Below are 21253 nucleotides of genomic sequence, written 5' to 3' on the forward strand. Positions count from 1 at the left end.
TCATAGCAAAGTGGCTGAAAACCTGTTTTTTATATTTAATACATATGCAAAAATGTCTAAAAATCTGTTTTCGATTTGTCATTATGGGGTATTGTGTGTAGATTGCTGAGGATTTTTATTTATTTAATCCATTTTGGAATAAGGCTGTACCGTAACAAAATGTGGAAAAAGTCAAGGGGTCTGAATACTTTCCGTAGGGCACTGTACTTTATATCATTGCTTAGTGAATTATATTTCCTTCGCCTTCTTAATTCAAAGTCAAGACAATATGTCTTAATATCTTTGGTTGATTTTCCGTCCGAAACAATTACTCACATTCAATGTGACAACCAGGAGATTGAGCGTTTGAAAACAACCCGTCTTAAGTGGTTTACAGCTGAAGATGAGCAAACTTTCACTTTCTTTCTCATTGGAAAGAAGGTGTCAAAAGTGTCCTACGTCGCACAGAAAAATGACAACGTGTATTGAGACATCACTATTCATTGAGTAGCTAGGAGCATGGCCATTGCTGGAGTTCCACTTGTGAGGTGTGTCTCGACTTCCGACACCCTGCAAGCGATCTATAAAACATCCAGTCCCCTCAGGCTGTTGGGCAGCTCACTTAAATACATCAATACTGTGGGAAATGAGACACAGAGAAATGGCTTCTAAGGACTGGAGGAGTTAGACAGCTGACTGAGATGGCCATATGTCTTATTTAAGCTGCTGTACTCGATGCACCACAGTTAATCGAATGAGCTCCCTCTCCCATTGCCGAACACCCATTGTATGGGTCTCAGTCAATACATAGGGTTCAGCTATTCCAAAAGAAACATGACATTAGCATGAAGGCTCGTCGTCACTGAAGTGAACGTTTCAAGGACTACCTTGGCTGTCGATTGTCATCCTTTCAATAATCAAAGGCCACCGACAAAAATTTGAGAACAAAGTCTAATCTCCTCCTTAGAACTACTAAGGTTTACGCGTCAAACTTCTGATGAGCTTTACCAAAAATATTGAACAATACCCTTATGTTACGGATCCCCTTTGGCCCGACAGTCTAGGGGGGATGGTAATGAGACCCGTAACATAACTCATGCAAATTCTAATAGTGACAAAGCAAAAGTGTGAACGAAATAACCAGGACAGCTGAAATCTACCGTCAAACTCTAGGTTTATTTGAAAACACATGGTAATGGGGGGGGGGGGCAGGAAAAGGGCCTGAGCTGGACCCAAGGAAAGAAACAATAAGTATTCAAAAAAAAAACTAAGCTAGACTAGCCTACTTTAACAACAGCTAACTAACTAACCAAAAATACAGTGGGTGGTCCGCCCAGTTCTAACTAGTGTATTTAACACCCGTCTACCTACGGGTAGTGTATGCCCATGGGCGACTTGTCTTGGTTTCCCCTTTTCCCACCAGCAAACAAACACAAACACCATAACCAAAACAATACTCACAGGTGAGGACAAAGTGCTATGGAGGTGCTCAAACAAAAGAGAGGTTAATACACAACGAGAGAGTGACACACAGAGACCTACAGACATGGCATTTACATCGAGATTGAGCTCAAGAGCAAACAACTGACAGGGTCTTTAAACCAAGGGAAAGGAACTGTGATAGGGTAGGAAAACAGGAGGAGGTGTGTCTTCTGATTGATGATTGATTGGTGACTGATTGGGGAGTGATGATTTTCACCTGTCAGGGGAGAAGGAGAGCAAACACAGGATACATACACACACACACACACACAGGATACCTGTATCCGTAACACTGTACATACAACATAACGCTAAAATGCAGACAATGCACGTTTGGGTTTAGATGTGCTCTATCAATGTGTCATTTCGGCACGTGTTTTTTCAAGGTCATTGTGACGCCAGCTAATTTAGTGTGTTGCTCAACCAAACAAATGAATGGGTGGACTTGATGAAATTCCAGCTCATCTTCAGTCAAGTCAACTCGGCAAGTGTAATTCAAATTAACTTCCAGTCTCCTCACCAAATAGAACTCCACTTGACAGTCTGTCAGCATTGTTAATAGATTATTCCAGATCATCTTCAACACAATGACATTTTCAACACCATTTTTTTCCATTCCCTCTGTCCTCAGCTGGATATATTCTGGAGAGTGCACAAGGTGTAGAATTAGTTTTTATAATGTTAAATATTCAGATCATTTCCCAGCATCTCTCCTGGAACATTGACCTGTCAATCAAACATCAGAGTGCGTAGCCCTCACAGTCAAATCCCATTTATTGGCTTGGCAACAACAAAAAGATAAGTGTCCAAGGAATACAAATCGACTGGAGAGAGAGAGAGAGAGAGAGAGAGATGAATGAGTCTAAGATAAAAGTTTCATAGATTACTCATGACAGGTGGGCCACAATTATCAATTTCCCATTTAGTGTTTGTGCCTCGGTAACTGGAATTGATGCAGTATAAAAATGTTAGGTTCCAAATGTTAAACTACTCGGTCTTGACTAAATCAGATAAATAAATTGATGCGAGTCGTGATATTTGGTCAATTGAACAATGCACTGTCACAGAGAACCTAGTACACTGCCGTGTGTGACATTAGCCTTCCTGCAATCCTCAACTCTCTCTGCGTCTAATGCAATATCTCAGGTGATTGATTTGTCAGAAGGTGCCATCGGGTGTTTACGTCTCAATTTTGTTATCTCTTCAGCAAATGATCAACATGAAATGTCATCCTGGCACGTTTTCGCAAAAAAGGTCAACTGTCAGAGTAGCTGACGTTTTTCTCAGTACATTGCATTCAATGGGAAAAGGTGAGTGTCACAAGGTTTATGTTTTTGTCAATGCATTGCAGTCAATGGACAAGATGATAGTGAGGTAAGGGGAGAGAGGGCAGGGAGTCAACAGACAGACCGAGGTGGGAGAAAGGAGGGAGAGAGAGAGGAGGGAGAGGGATGCAGGATGGAAGGAGGAAGAGAATGGAGTAGAGAGGATTGAGAGAGAAAGGGGAGAGTGAGGGATGGGTAGAGAAACAGGGAGAGGGTGAGGGAGACGAGGGAAAGGGAGAGAGAGATAAGAGGAGGTGGCGGGAGGGAAAGAAGTAGGGAGATAAAATGTAGAGGGAGAGGAAGAAGGATGAGAGAGAAAGAGCGGGAGAGAGAGACAGAGGGTGAGAGGTTAGAAAGAAGGGGGAGGGAAGCGAGAGAAGAGAGCGGGGGATTAAGAGAAGGTCTAGAGTGAGGTAGACAGACATGAGATAAACAAGAAAAAAATCAATCCTGTGGATACATATATTTTCCCATTTAATGTATTCATGTTCACTTTGCAGCTGTGTGCCACCCATGGCACCATGCTGCTTACTGTCAGTTTTCCGGGAGATCCACCCATGCAGCACCTCAGCCCTGCAGTTATGCTCCTTTAAAAAGCAAATGATGTGGGATGTAGCCAGGGAAGTGATGATCGTGTATGTTGAAACGGAGGAAACCAAGAAAAGACATTGAGTTCACATGAGTAAATTAAACAGGTACAGTATGGAATGGAACAGGTGTACAATGTCCATTTTAGGACATCTGGGCTACTCGATAGGATGAAAGGTGAAAGGTGAGATGACAGAGCACACCAAACAAAGCCATTGAGTTCAGATGGGGAAATGGGACAGGTATGAAACAAGTGTATGTTGTTCATTTTATGAACTACTTGATGCGCCCAACGCTCTATTCCGTAGCAACACTATACTGATGGCTTCAACATGGGTTATTTTGAGATCCTTTACAATCTGATTGTTACATACAATGATCCATACATTTACCCCTTTATACCATTACATTTTATCCTGGTGGAGTAAAGCCTCATAAAGGGTCTATGTATTGTCTGACTATATGAATAACAATGGTCCCTGAAACAAAAATGTTGTCATTTTATCTAGGTAAATTGGTGACTTTAACACATGATGGTTAGCTGTGATCAGTCTGGTTGGTGTACGCTTTGGAAGAGATCATAGGGCATTGAAATATTGTCATTAAAGAGCTGACTTTTCCCGGAAAAAAATAGGGCTACCAGAACTCCAATGGTAATTATGTTGGTACCTCATTTAGGGCTGCAATTGTGTCATTTTCTGTCAGTGTTCTCCCACCTGTGTCTGAACCCTCAGTTGTTATTATCCACCTTGGTAGCACAGTGGGGCTTTGAGTTTCTCATTTCATTTGCCTCCTATAGCAGAGGAGCTTTTACCACCATATACAGACGCTTCACACTTGGAAAACAGTAAATCCACTTTGATAAAAAGCTTGATTTTTCCTGAAGATTAGAACTCAGGACCGGCTATCTTAATCTTATTGTTAGCACTTTGCCTGTGCCCTAGGCAGGAGAAACCTGTCTCTAAGTAAAATTTAAGGACTCTCTTTTATTGAAAGCCTAAGTACAAATTGCACTGTTCGCACAAAATATATAGAAGAAGTGCTTTATTCTCACAACATCTACCTTCTACACTGGACAATTCATCTTGATGCACGACAGCGGCAGAGAGAAGATAACAAATTCAGCCAGGGACAAACACAAGTTCATCTTTTGAGGGAGAGACTTCAGTGAGACATTCTAGTCAAAGGGTTCTCTTCAAACAGAGAAGAGCGTAGCCGTGTAGCATGGGCAATTTAATCACTTTGAAACATGAATCACTCCTACTCTCTTTGAGGAACACTTGTCAATATTGATTAGCCCAGCCCTCTAGAAAACAGCCTTTTTAAGTCCCTCCTCATGCCATAGACCTGGGCTTAATCAGGCTTTGCTTAAGAACGGAGCTGCTAGGAGTCCTTTTGTTACATAATGGATGGGGCCAAGTTACACAACTCACTCACTCTGTGGCACCTCACTCTCTCCTCCTCTCTTTCGCTTCTTCATTTTTTGAATGCTCTAATGGAGATGCCACACTGCTATGACAACCGACCTCATTGACCCTCTTTACTTTTTCAAATCAGCGAGTGTAATCGGCACCTATTTAATGTGTTTTGGCATTCTGTCATATGATTTTCAGCAGACGATGGAGGATCCCATCTGTTTATTTGGCTCAGTCAGTACCAATAACACACCGGGATAGAACAAAGAACCCCCTTGAAAGACAGTCTGCAGCCTAGGGAAGCTGAAAGATAGGGACACAGCGAAATGACACCACCTCCCCATCTGGCGAGGTGTGTAGGGTTGGGATCTTGTCCTTGAGTCTTTGGGAGCCACGTAATTAAGGAATTAAGGCACACACCAAGTTAATAATGCATTACAGTTCAATCAGCAAGTTAGTCACTAACGGGAGACTAGGTGAGGCGACTGCTTAAGCAAATAATGAATTTCATTAAACTATCAGGGATATGGAAGAATACCCCAAGGCTTTAAGATGGCAAAGACCTGGATCATTGGATCAAATGGATATTATGATAATGATCCTACCTAAGACTGCATTTACAGTAATTCAACAATTGTTTTTTGGAGTGTAGAGTGAGAAAATTGTGGGGCTGACATTTTGCTTCATTTACTGGCCAATATGCGAAGGCAATTTAAGAAGCTCATACCAAGCATAATTTTGTCAATTGATTTGGACATTTTAAGACCCCTTGAAGGATAAAAAAATGAAAAAATAATTGATGAAAATGTTTATTTGGCCTTACTGCTGTTAGCACATGTAAATGCAATGAATAACAGATTGACTAAATAGAACGACAGATAGTTCCACACAAAAAAATGAAGGACGTGTTTGTCCTATATAGGAGAGTAATATACGAAACATCAGGACTATTTGTTGTTGGTGTGTTTAACCCCTTATTATTGGCACTCAACTGGTACCAGGGGACCTTCAGACATGTCTTGTGAGGCCTGTGGGCATCTTAGACCAAAACAATCAACATGTACGTAGTCCATAGAGGGGGTCATAATAGTCTGCAGGCCAAACCATTTGGACGCCACTGACTATTTTTGTGAGAAGAGATTTTCAGGATGTCTCATGGTCTGACAAACATACCTCCTAGCTGTCAACTTTCCCGCGCAGATGCGGAAGTGCGACATCTGCGGATGCAGTGGATTGAGATGCATCCAACGCAAACAAATAAATATATATCTTGCTTAATAAACTGACGGATTTTTGATTGGGACGGATTTTAACGTGTTATTATGCTAACTCGACTTCCGTGGGGGTGTGGACATCGACCCTACGGGGTTCAATTGCGGACAGTGTCAATTTGTTCCTTGTGTCACCTAACAGAGACGGAAAAGAGAGCGAGGAAAAATGTCTCCTGTTCAATTACAAGAGCTGAGAAGAGTCGTTGTCTGACTGTCGGAGTCGAGCACAGGAGGTACATCCAGTAAAAGTGAAGGACAGTCATGCTATTAAAATTGCCGGTCGTTCACGAAAGGAAAATAAATTGTTTACTCTCATGAGGACAAAGAGAGTTTAGGTGCAGTATGTTTTTATATCAGAGCCTGGCTAGCTGGGCTACATGTGGGTTTTACTCCTGAACTTCAATAAGGACTGTTAACATTTTGGCTGTGATCAGCACATGTGGAACAGTCACAGTTCAGGTTGTTGAGGAGAAACGCCAGTCTGAACTTCCTTCTTTTAATGACTCAGCTACAACGTACACTATAGTCTTGAATGTGAGTCTAAAGAATTCAGAAATGGAGAGGAAAAGCTTTGTTTGATGAGCGTCCTCTTGAAAATTGGAGAGAGAGAGAGAAAGAGAGAGAGAGGAAACATGTCAGTGGCAAAAATGATTTCATTATTAATATGTTGCCTGACGACGTTAGGGTTGAGCAGAAAACAGAAGGAAAACACAGATGGATAGACCCTTGGCTCTGGGCCTTGAGACCAATCAATGCCCTTCACCTTCGTTTTCTGCACATTCTTTTCTTGGGGGAAAACATGATTGATGAGCATTAGTGTAAGATTAGCAAAACAATGTTTTAATGATTGATAACCACATACTGTTACTCCATGAATGATGACTGACCTAAAATATGCCCTCTGGTGAACTGATTGGAGAGGCTAGGTTTTGGTAATTTGTGGCCAATTAGAAAAACGCCAGAAATCAACATGGCATGTTTTTCCCTTCTCCCTCTCCTGAATGCAGGAGGTGTAGTGTTAGTGCCAATGTGTTGTAGAGCGATATGGGGGGGTGGGGGTGTCTCTAATGTAGTATTGGAAGGCCCCCACTCTTCAAACATTCATGTGGGAACCGCTCCAGGTAATGTTCCCTAATTGGGTGGAGAAAACAGCAGCCTGAAAAATCCATGGTGAAACATACAATCTGGTGGACTTTTTTCCCATTTTTTCCCAACGGTCAATGTAAATTACGACCTGATGTATACTGAATTCATAATGAGGGGTTTTTCGCAAAAATTGAATTTTTCTTCCTCCAATGCCAGTAGTGCATGTTTCTTTTATAGTTTTGTTTCTACAATGTGGTATATTTGTTTATTTGATCCCCATTAGATTTTGCAGAAGCCTCAGCTACTCTTCCTGGAGTCCACAAAAAAAATAATAATAATATAGCAAGTTAAAAAACACTGATACAGACAAGGACAAGGACAGTCACACCAATGTAAAATACATAAAAAAAGTAATGTGTGTTTGTGTGTGGTTCAAATGTTCCGACTGTCACTAAGAATTTGTCACCTACTTGTCCTCAGAATGCTCCATTTGCAACCTATTCCTCCTGCTGCAGCCTGCGTTGAACATTTAGCCCATAGTGTTTGGTATAAGAAGAAATAATTGTCTCTAGACGTCTCCTGTAGCCTTACCATTTGTTCATTGCTTTGGAGTCTATACCTAAAGCAAATAAAGTTTTTTTTCCAGTCCACTTTCTACTGAACAGAAACATAAGGGAACACACTGCTCTTTGCATTCAACATTCACATTATCTTCAATCCCAATGAAATCTGTCTTCATTTATTTTATTTTATTAGGCAAATCAGGTAAGAACAAATTCTTATTTACAATGACGGCCTGCCTTGTTCAGGGACAGAACGACTAATTTTTACCTTGTCAGCTAGGGGATTCAATCTAGCAACCTTTTGGTTACTGGCCCAATGCTCTAACCACTAGGCTACCTGCCGCCCCATTGAACTAACTGGTTGGGCCATACGTGCATGTGGAAAGATGTATGGTATTGACTACTCATTTCAATCAAATGGGTCACTTTTCCAACAGTAAAGAGTTGAACATAGTTGTCAATGTCTATTCAGACAACAGTTGTAACACTGTATATGAGTCCTGTTTGGAGATAGGCGCTATACTGAGATACCTGACTATTGGCTACCATTGTATACCACCCCGCGGGATGGTTGAGCTAATGTAGGCTAATTTAATTAGCATGAGGTTGTAAGTGACATCAACATTTCCCAAGACATGTCTGATATTGGCAGAAAGCTTAAATTCTTGTTAATCTAACTGCACTGTCCAAGTAACTGTAGCTAATACAAGTGAAATAATGCCATGCTATTGTTTAAGGAGAGTGAACAGTTATGAACTTGGAAATGTATTAATAAACCAATTAGGCACATTTGGGCAGTCTTGATACAACATTTTGAAGATAAATGCAATAGTTCATTGGATCAGTCTAAAACTGTGCACATATGCACTGCTGTACATTCCGTCTGGGCTGAATAATACATTATGGCCTTTCTCTTGCATTTCAAAGATGATGGTACAGAAAAAGGCAAGCCAGATAGCCCTGCTCTTGAGTCAATATTCATTTTCTGAATTATAATATATTTCTTATTCAAACAGTACAGGACTTGACTTTCAATAGTTTTTTGACAGTTTCTATATTTGGTGTCATTAGTTGCTCACCTATTGTCAGGGATGAATTAATTGATAGTGGACAGTGGACATCAATTTGCTCAGAGAAACAAATAAACATTGAATAACTGATGCTACCAAGAAAACTAGCAACACTAGGTAGCCCGCTAAGAGAAAAGCAAACCATCCAAAGGCAGTGGATTTAGTAGAATTGTTTACTGACATACTGTAAAACATACTGGGGCGGCAGTGTAGCCTAGTGGTTAGAGCATTGGACTAGGAACCTGAAAGGTTGAAAGTTCAAATCCCTGAGCTGACAAGGTACAAAATCTGTCATTCTGCCCCAGAACAGGCAGTTAACCCACTGTTCCTAGGCTGTCATTGAAAATAAGAATTTGTTCTTAACTGACTTGCCTAGTAAAATAAAGGTGAGATTGACAGCTTTCATAGACTTGGCCTCTATTGCTTGGCCTGTCATGATATATTGCTTGTTTGTTCTTTTGCTCTTAAAGCACTTTGAGATTCTATCAAATGTGCTACAGAAATGTAATACATTATTAACAATAGTTTTCTTTCTTGTGATGGCAGATGTGCATTTCCTGTAATATTGCATGTAAATAGACTCAGGTAAAAAGCAATAGAAATTACTATCTACTGCTGAGTGCCACAAATATGATATTCTAATAACCATATTACTAATAATAGACAAAGCTGTCTGACTGTGATATAATTATAACCCATTGAATATTGCTATGCAAAATGTGTTTTTTTAAAACATCTCATTGGTATATAGCGTGAGCTGCTATTTTCTGCGTTCATCTTATGCAAGATGAAAAATATTTGCTTATTCGACTCAGAGAGGCTCAGACAAAACTGCAGAGGTTTTCAGGGTCTTCTAAGGTAGTAAGAAGCTTCTTTTTCTTTTTTACCAGAGCTTCCAAGCTTCCATCTCCACAAGATGAGCATGCTAGAGAGGGGCATTACAGGGGAGATTTCCCAGCAGCATTTGTTATAATGTTGAGGTTAAGCTGCGGCAGGGCCGTCCTTTTGTGATTATTGCCGTATTCAACGGTCTCCTCAAAGGCTTTATCTTGTTTTCAAACAGGAGTATGCCTGCTGATTACCAATAGTGTTGCTGTCGCCTTACCACATTCCTTCACAAAAGAAAAAAAGATGAACAAAAGATGATGAAGCAATATGTACAAATATGTGATTAGCAGTTTACCGTGGCAGATAAATATCTATGTTAGGGTTTAGGATATGCATACTCCGTAGGCATAGTATACATTCAAGTATTGCGGTTGTCTTATTGTATAGTTGTTCCCCCGAAGCAAACCAGACACTGTTATATTTCAAACAACAGAGTGGATGTAGAATTTTATCAGAGGAAACATTGGGTTTTCCTCAAAAAATATGTATTTGCCATTGACTTCATCAAAGGAGACCCAGGCTCCAATTTTAGTCAACGATGGCTTCATTAATCTTTTATAGGGCACATCCATTTGTATTTCAGAAAGCAAACTTCATATGACTACAAATATCTTTAAAAAAAACATAGAAAATAAGTAAACAAGAATTACAGTTGGTGCATGTACGTCATGTTTACTGTCATCGATGGATTTATAGCATTGAGCCTGTAACAGTAATTCAGGGAATACAGCTTTGTGACAAACTCTCTTTGCAGAGTAATGTTTCCTATTTTATAAGGAGGTAGAGCAATACAATTAAAACAGTGCTTCAGAGCACCAACTGGTTTATTATTCCAGGTTTTGTTGCCTGTGTCTAATGTAAAAACACCCCTGCATAATGCAGTCTTCCGTGTAAAGAAACCACAGTATTATTATTGTATAATCAGTGGCTTTCTTACTCTTTGACGCCAATATAAACATAGAACAAAAAAGTGTTTAGCTCTGGCTACAGAAATAATTGGCTCTGTGCTGTGCCAGAGTCTCTGTTCCAATATGCAATGTCCTACCATTCCCATTACAATTTGGGAACATAGAATGGGTGGGATTGGGCAGCCTGATTGGCACAGGCCTCTGGTCAGCTGTTATCTTGTTGCACATAATGGGAGGATTTGTATTGGGTTTGAGTAATAAAAAAAAGAAGGGCCCTGGGGCCCTATTCACCTAGAGCCACCGCTGTGTCCTGATGCTTAAGCCCTCCAGCAATGAATTATTCTGCCTCCGTTTTAAGACTACTGCAGTAGAATGACAAATCCACTGTGTGCTATTTTCCCGGGAACACTGATCATATCTGATATTATTTGTTATATGTGTCATTGATGTAACCCAGTATTGCTACAATCAAATAATGTATACTGACAATTGACATTGAAAACATACTAATGCTGAAACTGTCAGTGATAATCATATGAAAAACATTTGAAACCTTTTATGTTGATGACCTCTTCTTTCAAATCATGAAAATTGTCAATGGCTGAATATGGTAACAAACAAAACAGGATCCATGCCATTGCATTTATGCCTTATTTTTGCATGTTGTATACAACTTGATAACCTTGAGCTCGATGGCTTTAAAGAGAAGCATTGCATTTCAGTTCCTCAAATGCATTGCATTTCAGTTCCTCAAATGCATAGGATTTCATTGTAGTTCAGTCTTTCAAATGTATTGCATTGCGGGCTCTACCGTACATTGCATTTCAGTCTTTTCATTTGTTTTCATCTGATCTCTCGATAATGCAAATTTGACATGTGGATGTCAAGGCTGTGTAATTTTTTTGTAAGTGCTTCCACTGTTAGAATGCATATACATGTATTAGTATTTGAATCTGTGAAGGACACACTTGCACATTTTGGAAAGCCACCCACTGCTTTTCCCTTTTCTTCCCGTGTGATGCGTCTGTGTATAAGTACCAAGCCCAGATCAGACAGACTGATCCAGACTGAGCTCAAACAGGGAAGGCAGTGGTACTTTTCTCCATGTCACAGTTCCAAAACTGATTGAAGTTGCTGTTAATAGACTTTGACTATATCACGCGTCCTCCCCCTTAATCGTTGCTACCAAGTGAATTTTTTATTTTTTTTCTCTGTTTAGAATAATATTCAGTGGCCGTGGCCAATAATGTACATCGTCTATGATTTAACTTTTCTTTTTTTGTGGGGTCATGAAGCTAAGGGATGAATAGTCAGGGCAAACGTGGCTATCAAAATATGTAATACATTATCCTAGCATGAATTCTGCTGCTTTAGCCCTTACATTTCAGCCTCCTTTACACTGACAAACTGTAGCAACTTACCATATCAGAAGATGTTCAGACTACATGGTTCTTTTCCGGCTAAGAAGACAGAAGATGAGGGGCCATGGAACAGTCAGTCTGAAAGGCAGTGAGAGAGAGAGAGAAGGGCAGAGTTAGCATCAGGATATTTTGGATGCAGAGCTTCACAGAGATTTAGCCTGTCAGCCCAATGGCCACTAAGTCATTCCAACAGTGTCTAGCCACTATCTAGCAACTTCTCTCGAAAACCATTATTTCTTAAAAGACGGAGAATGTGATGTGAACAATGTAAAGAGGAGCCTCCTGCAGAGTTTGCAATGAAGTGAACTAAATAGCAGAATTAGTATGAAACTAACAGGTTCATTTAGGAGGTTTAAAATAGATCACTTTCAAACCAAAAATTAGATACTGTTGGTTCCACCAGTAGTGTAGTGCTGCTATTTTTCTTTGTTGACGTCATCATTTCCACAATCAAAGTTTGTACCGACACACGTAGCCTATTGAATATAAGGTTTGCTAGGTTAAGGTTGGAATGAAAACCTACAGGATGGTAGCTCTACATGAACAGAATTGGAGAGCCCTGTATAGAATAGGCATCAAATGCATCCTCCAATTGCAACATCTGCCTATGCCCACACATATTGTCTCAAGAAAATGTTATATTTTAAATACCCTCAAAACACCAAATTAGGCATACCTAATTTCAAAATAGGCCATCACTGGCAATAGGGAATGATCATGCTTCACGTTTTACTGGTGAAACATCTGCATGCCAATCATTGATCTCAATCAGATTCATGGGAATAGCCTACGCATTTTGATCGATCTTCTTGAATTACTGTTTCATGAGCAAATGAGTGCAGATGGTGTTAACAAACTATTAGCCTTTCTCGTATTTTGTCATTCAAATCATACACTACATTTGGAAAGTGATCAGACCCCTCTCACTTTTTCCACGTTTTTTTTTACGTTACAGCCTTATTCTAAAATTGATTAAATAGTCCCCCCCGTCATCAATCTACACATAATACCCCATAATGACAAAGCAAAAACAGTTTTTGTTTAAATTTCAGCAAATGTACAAAAAAAAATCTGAAACATCATATTTACATACAGTAAGTATTCAGACCCTTTACTCAGAAGCACCTTTGGCTGTGATTACAGTCTTGCGTCTTTTTGGGAATTACGCTACATGCTTGGCACACCTGTATTGGAAAGTTTCTCTATTTGGAATTATTCCCTGCAGATCATCTCAACCTCTGTCAGGTTGGATGGGGAGCGTCCCTGTACAGCTATTTTCAGGTCTCTCCAGAGATGTTTGATCGTGTTCAAGTCCGGGCTCTGGCTGGGCCACATAAGGACATTTAGAGACTTGTCTCGAAGCCACTCCTGCATTGTCTTGGCTGTGTGCTTAGGGTCATTGTACTGTTGGAAGGTGAACCATCGCACTGGCCTGAGGTCCTGAGCGCTCTGCAGCATGCTTTCATCAAGGATCTCTCTGTACTCCTGACTAGTTTCCCAGTCCCTGTCACTGAAAAAGATTCCCACAGCATGATGCTGCCACCACCATGCTTCACTGTAGGGATGGTGCCAGGTTTCCTCCAGACATTACTCTTGGAATTCAGGCCAATATTGGTTTCATCAGGCCATATAATCTTGTTTTTCACGGGCTGTCATATTCCTTTTACTGAGGTGTGACCTCCGTCCGTCCACTCTATCATAAAGGCCTGAGTGGTGGATGCTGCAGAAATGGTTGTCCTTCTGGAAGGTTCTACAATCTCCACAGAAGAACTCTGAAGCTCTGTCAGAGTGACCATCCGGTTCTTGGTCACCTCACTGACCAATGACCTTCTCCCCCGATTGCTCAGTTTGACCGGGCAGCCAACACTAGGAAGTGGTTTGTTGTTTCCATTTAAGAAAGATGTGTTCCTGGGGACCTTCAATGCTGTAGACATTTTTGGTACACTTCCCCAGATCTGTGCTTCTACACCATCCTGTCTCTGAGCTCTATGGTCAATATCTTTGACCACATGGCTTTGTTTTTGCTCTGACATGCACTGTCAACTGTGGGACCTTATATGGACAGGTGTGTGCTTTTCCTTATCATGTCCAATCAATTGAATTTACCATAGGTGGGCTCCAATCAAGTTGTAGAAACATCTCTAGGATGATCAATGGAAACAGGATGCACCTGAGCTCAATAGCAAAGGGGCTCAATACTTATGTAAATAAGGTATTACCCTTTTTAAATATTAACTTAAGTTAAAATTAAGTCTAAAAACTTGTTTTCACTTTGTCATTATGGGGTATTGTGTGCAGATTGATGAGGAAAAAAATTGATTTAATCAATTTTAGAATAAGGCTGTAACGTAACCACATGTGGGAAAAGGTAAGGGGTCTGAATACTTTCCAAATGCACTGTATATCCTGCCTAGAGGCTCTGTTGAGCTTTGGCGCATGTGATTTTCTGTTGTTGGCTTTTCAGATTCAGCTAACTATCCTAAAATCTCATTGGAAATGAGCAGGTGTTTTTGGTGTAACAGTAAAGTTATAGGCCTGCTATGCTAGGACATTATATTCGGTTCTGTTATGCAAAATATAAATGAATTGCTTTGTGATCTTAGGAGATATTGATTCAGCATTGATCTAACTTTACTAAACAAGCACCATTGTGAGAACTGGTCATTTTCTATTTCTAAATATAATAGTGATGAGTAGGACTATTAGAAGTAAGAAACAGATTTAAGGACTGTTATTTTAAATGATTGGAACACCCATTTATGTTTTTTAAAGGATAACGCTAAATCAACTTTGATTTGCTTACACACATGGTTACAATATACCCTATTGTTTATTTAACCTTTATTTAACTTGGCAATTCAGTTAACAACAAATTCTTATTTACAATGACGGCCAACCCAGACGACACCGGGCCAATTGTGCGCCGCTCTATTGGACTCCCAAACACGGCCAGTTGTAATGTAGCCTGGAATCAAACCAGGGTGTCTTTAGTGACACCTCTGCCTTAGACCACTGCTCCACTTGCGAGACCATTGCAGAATAAAATAAAACAGATAGGGGAACTATCAATTCATATAATTTACTTGCTTAGATTTAATCATCAAATCAATTAACCAAGTATTGAACATAAATCATTACTAAGTAAAATTGCAGGAAATGTGTTTGAAAATAGCCATAAAATCAAGCTTTCAATACATCACTGGGGCCAAGCTTCCTGACATCCAGGACCTATATACTAGGCTGTGTCAGAGTAAGGCCCAGAAAATGGTCAAAGACTCCAGTCACACAGGTCATAGACTGTTCTCTCTGCTACCGCATGGCAAGCGGTACCGGAGTGCCAAGTCTAGGACCAAAAGGCTCTTTAAAACCTCTTAGAGCTAGGGGACAGTGTTTGGATAAATGACGTTCCCAAAGTAAACTGCCTGTTACTCAGGCCCAGAAGGCAGGATATGCATATTCTTGGTACCATTTGAAAGGAAACACTGAAGTTTGTGGAAATGTGAAAGGAATGTAGGAGAATGTAAAACAATAGATCTGGTAAAATATAATACAAAATAACGGTACATATAATTGGTAGCATTGAATAGAAAACACTCTGAAGTTTCTGAAACTGTTAAAATAATTTATGTGAGTATAACAGAAATGATATTGCAGGCAAAAAAATGAGGAAAATCCATCCAGACATTTTATTTTAGGTCACTGTCCATTTCAACGCTGGTCAAATAAATAGCTCACAGATTGTAGTTCCTATGGCTTTCACTAGATGACAACATACTTTAGAAAGGGTTTCAGGCTTGTTTTTTGAATAATGAGCTAGAATTTGTTGTTTTTCAAGGTGGCTCTCATTTTGACTAGTCTTGTGGCGCTCGTGGATGAGGGTGCGTACCTCATTATTTATCTCCGGTATTGAACATACTAAATTCCATCTTAAATTTGATTGTTTATTTACATATTACCTGAGGATTCATTAGAAACTTTGTTTGACTTGTTTGGACAAAGTTTATTGGTAACTTTTGGGATTCCTTTGTGTGCATGTTGAACTAGTGGAACGAGAGGATTACTGAATCAAATGCGCCAACTAAAGTTACTTTTTTGGGATATAAAGAAGGACTTTATTGAACAAAACTACCATTTGTTGTGTAGCTGGGACACTTGGGATTGCAAACAGAGGAAGATCTTCAAAGGTGATTTATTTTATCACTATTTCTGACATTTGTGACACCTCTGCTGGTTTGGAAAATGTATCATGTTTTTGTATGCTGGGCACTGTCCTCAGATAATCGCATGGTATGCCTTTTTGAAATCTGATAATGTGGTTGGATTAGCAAGAAATTAAGATTTTACATTATGTAGGACACTTGAATGTTTAATATTACAATTTTGTAATTTGAATTTGGCGCACTCCAGGTTAACCGGATGTTGTCGATTTTGATTTTGTTAACGGGATCCGCGCGCTAAGAGGTTTTAACAGCTTCTAACCCCAAGCCATAAAACTGCTGAACAATTAATCAAATGGCCATCCGGATTATTTGCATGTACACCCCTGCTTTGTTTTAACACTGCTGCTACTCGCTGTTTATGATCTATGCATAGTCACTTTACAAGTGAGCTCGTCTAACCTGTACCCCCGCACATTGACTCGGTACCAGCACACCCTGTATATAACCTCGTTATTGTTATGTAAGTTTCTTGTGTTACTTTTTTATTAACTTTATTAAATATTTTCTTAACTCTATTTCTTGAACTGCATTGGTGGTTATTAAGGGATTGTAAAGTAAGCATTTCACTGTAAGGTCTACACACGTGTCCGGCACATGTGACAAATACGATTTGATTTGGTTTATTAATGCATCTCAATAAATAATAACCTAAATGCATTATTAAATCTAACTTTGCCCGATTCACATTTTCAATGTCCCACCATGATCAGCATGGTCTCATAGACTAGACGTAACATAGTAAATGTAAATCCAGTACGCTCAAAAAGTAAGACATGTCATGTTTGGTGTGGTTGCAGATGGTTACTTAAGGCAAAAAGTGAACATCTAGCAACCCAAATGTTAAGAGATCAAATCTCATCACAAACAGCTTTAGTATTTTAGCTAATTAGCTACTTTGAAACTACTTTGAAACTAACTTGAACCCTTTTAGCTAACCCCTCCCCAAGCCTAGCTAACATTAGCAAGCTATTAACCTAGCTAGAATTCATAACATACAGTATTATATGTCTCTGCAAATTTGTAACATTTTGTACATTTTGCAAATTTATAACATATTGTATTTTTTCAAATTCATAACATATATTACAAATTGTAATTCTTAGCATATCATCGAAATGATGATGGACATCCACAAAAGTTGCCCTGACATATCACGCTAGAACACGCCCTGTGTCTCAGCCAATGGTCAATATATTCTAAATATCCAAAGCAGGGCTATAGCAACTTCTAGAGAGGGTCAGGCTCTTGGGCTTTGCGGTGGACACTTTCTGTTTTTGGTGTCCTCGGTAGATTAGTTTTGCAGTAACCAGGTGGTCACATATCATATTGGGTTCCACAGCGCAAGATGGGGTTGGTGGAGTTTTATGAACATCAAGGCAAAAAGGGAATTTACATTTTTTGTCAAGCCTCCAACCGGCCTCCGCAGTGCACACATGTAGCCTACAGTTCTTAATCATTCTCGCCACCGCCAGAGAGACGAAAGGGGGAAAAACACATATTGCCTACCTCTAGGCTGCTGTAGCCTACATATTTATTTGGTTTGTCATTCTAAAATTAATTCAATTCAATTCAATTTATGACACACTATTATTGTGCTGGAGATTTTTACAATGTGATTTGAAGTTGACACTTCATCTGAACTGGTTTAGTAACGTTACCCCCATAGACCCATATTAACCCTGACCCATATTAAGCCTAATCGTGGACTGAAAAGCATATGGGCTGAAAAGTCCAGGCATATGGGCTTAATCTGTGTTTTGGAAACTAGCAGGAATATATTCTCTACTGGCAATTCTCCTGCATCTAGCAACTCTAGATGTTACCTTGTCATTTCCTTCACAGCAAATGTTATTATGGTGGCAAAGTTGTAGAGCGCCGTGCTCTCATTAATGGTAAACTGTTTTGAATATCTGACAGTGATATCGCCATTGATTTCCTCTTTTTGTATCGTACTTGGCAGCTTTTTCCCACCCCGACATAAGCACGTCTCTTATGTTTTATCATGTTGCGTCTGAAATGAAGGGAAAAGCACAATAACCTCTCACTGAAAATATAAAATGGGGAATCTTTTTGACAGTCGCATGCATTAAAATTAGCTTGCTTTCACCGTTGCCCGGAAAGTTACGAGCCAGCAGAAATTCGTATGACAGGGAAAGTCAAATAGAGCAGAGGCTTTCTGGCACAAGCCTTTTAATGACTGGATGTAGTAGTTGGTAGCGTATCCCTACGCCTTTAAAATGGTAGCGTGCAGAGGTTAGAGCCTACAGACTACTGTGGCTTGGCACAGGTGGAGGGACACAAAGATGCTTGACTTCTTTACCACAGCCGTTGGCTTAGTCTGGCCCCACTCTCATCACCAAGAAATAGGGATAGATAAAGGGAGGAAGGGAAGGATGGATGAGGGGAAGGTGGGAGTCTGTACTGGTTGGGGGTAGGCGGCCGCCCAGAATGGAATCCTGAGAGGTAAACCAAGGTCAGCATTACTCTCTAGTCTAAAATGAAACCCATCACACACACAAATATACGTACACTCACACACACACACCAGGCTGCCAGACTGACAGTGTAATGGCAGTGCCCTAAGATTGAGATCTTCACTCTTCACTGACTCTGTCCCTCTGTGGAGAAAGCTCAGTGGAGAGAGTTCGCCCCTGTCTTCCCCTGGTAGTGGCCCAGATTGTGAGGCTTTCATTTGGCTGAGGAGGAGGTTGGTGGTTCAGGGAGCTTGGATGGCTGGACCGTGATGCTTGCAACAACAAGGTTGTTGGATTTTCCCATCAAATACTGAATGTACAGTCCCAGTCAAAAGTTTGAACACAGCTACTCATTCAAGGGTTTTTCTTTATTTTTACCATTTTCTACATTGTAGAATAATAGTGAAGACATCAAAAATAAGAAATAACATATATGGAATAACATAGTAACAAAAAAAGCGTTAAACAATTATTTTTGATTCAATGTCGTCAAAGTTTGCCTTGATGACAGCTTGGCACACTTTTGGCATTCTCACAACCAGATTCATGAGGAATGCTTTTCCAACAGTATTGAATTATTTCCCACATATGCTGAGCACTTGGGTGCTTTTCCTTCACTCTGCGGTCCAACTCATTCCAAACCATCTCAATTTGGTTGAAGTCGGCTGATTGTGGAGGCCAAGTCACCTGATGCAGCACTCCATCACTCTCCTTCTTGGTCAAATAGCCCTTACAGAGCCTGAAGGTGTGCATTGGGTCACTGTCCTGTTCGAAAAACAAACAATAGTCCCACTAAGCTCAAACCAGATGGGATGGAATATTGCTGCAGAATGCTGTGGTAGCCATGTTAAGTTTGCCTTGAATTCTAAATAAATCACTGACAGTGTCACCAGCAAAGCATCCCCACACGATCACACCTCATCCACACATGCAGAGATTATCCGTTCACCTACTCTGTGTCTCACAAAGACCATCATAGGCCATCCAATACAACACTTGAAGTGGGGATCAATTGAAAAGGATTGCTCATTGAAAATACAGAGGCTTACCTCTGGGGTAAAGTATGCTTGATGGTTGGGAGGAAAATACTTTCCCCCCTAGCATTTCAGCCCGAAAAAGGCTTTCCCCAAGCGTGCTAATCAGCTTGCGAGTCTCCCGGTGTGTTTTCACACCCCCAAAGGCACCATCTTCTTACTCACGCCATGCAGATTTTCCATTCAGCCACTCTTTCTCTCTGCTATGAGCGCCTACATATTCGCCTTGCTCCTGGAGCTTTGCACTGCTTTGCCATTTCTGGCACTGCATGCCTTACCTCCATCCACTTCCCTTCTTTCCCTCCTCCCTCTATCTGTATTTCACTCCCCTTGTTCTCTCTTTGTGTTGCTCTCTCGCTCATCAAATCTCATTGTGTTTTGCTCGTCCTCTCCCCATGTGAATGTGCGTTCTTATTCTACAGATTCAGCCAGACTGCTCGATACAGAAGCATTGCGTTGTTTTTGTGCAGTTTTCTGTTTTGTCGTTTTGAATGTATTTTCAGCTCTTTTCTCTATGATATGACCTTCTCATCGTTGAAGAGGCTTGCATGCCTCAAAGAATATGAGCTATGCCAGAGCGGCATCTTCGCCTTGCAAGGTAAATTATAGTGGATATGTTATGTTTAAAGGTCCAGATGAAAGCATAATAGTACTCTATTTTGGAGTTTAGATGTTGTGAAGAAAACTTTGTTGCTACAGAAGAAAACACAACACTCCATAGTCCATTAAAGACAATGTGGTTGTTAGGCTGCATGTTCAATGAGATATTGCTAATTTATCATGTATAATGCTTATTTATAATGAATGAGTTTTCTGCGTTGGAGGGGAGAATAGGCTTAACATTTTCACATCATAAGGGTAAATACACACTTCAAACGGTGTGCCTTTGGACTGGCCTTCAAAAGTCTCCTAACATTCATCACACTGGCTTCCTGTGAGGTATTTGATGTAGCCTTGATGTAGCTGCGGGGCTAAGAGCTAACTTAATGCTCAAGTTTGTTTTTGTCATCTTGGTTGCATCTAGCCGCCAAGTTTTTTTTATCTTCTTCTCCCCAATCAAAAATAAGTCAATACTCAATCATTGAAGTCCATCTCACATGAGCTTCGAGAGCCTTTTGAAGCTGTCTGATAGTCTTGCTCTTAATACTTTCTCAGGATTTCCCAAAGGCCAGTAAATGATTTATGGAGCTGAAAGCCAGTGTGTCTAAGAAGAGCTAGTTTCACCTTTGGGAGACGCAGTCACCACCAGAATGTATACAAGAGACAGTATGAGGGCCTCAGTTAGCATTAGCCTCACATAGTTCAACATCTGGAACAGTCTGTGCATCCTGACAGACATTGCAATGCAGTTTCTACAGACATCAATGCTGAAGTTTGCCTCCTTCTTGCAGGCCCTTTCTGTTAATGAAGATATGGCACGATTGAGGTTCAGTTGAATTTTCCATTGTGTAACACAGAAAGTTATGCATGCAAGAAAATGGAGCTACAGTGTACTTTCTGCTAGCTACAAGCTGCCATACACACTTTTC

The 21253-nt window shown here is 40.3% G+C and overlaps 1 protein-coding gene across 1 annotated transcript in view; it reads right to left on the bottom strand.

Annotated features, from left to right (window-relative positions):
- Nucleotides 1–21253, bottom strand: part of LOC135545973 (leucine-rich repeat and immunoglobulin-like domain-containing nogo receptor-interacting protein 2) — a 410569-nt gene that overhangs the window by 323596 nt on the left and 65720 nt on the right. Inside the window, exon 2 of the mRNA XM_064973991.1 lies at nucleotides 11997–12074. The gene's annotated coding sequence lies outside the window, so the exon portion shown is untranslated. The remainder of the gene's footprint in view (nucleotides 1–11996; nucleotides 12075–21253) is intronic.

The sequence above is a fragment of the Oncorhynchus masou genome, chromosome 9 (assembly GCF_036934945.1).
Source record: "Oncorhynchus masou masou isolate Uvic2021 chromosome 9, UVic_Omas_1.1, whole genome shotgun sequence".
Lineage (NCBI taxonomy): Eukaryota > Metazoa > Chordata > Actinopteri > Salmoniformes > Salmonidae > Oncorhynchus > Oncorhynchus masou.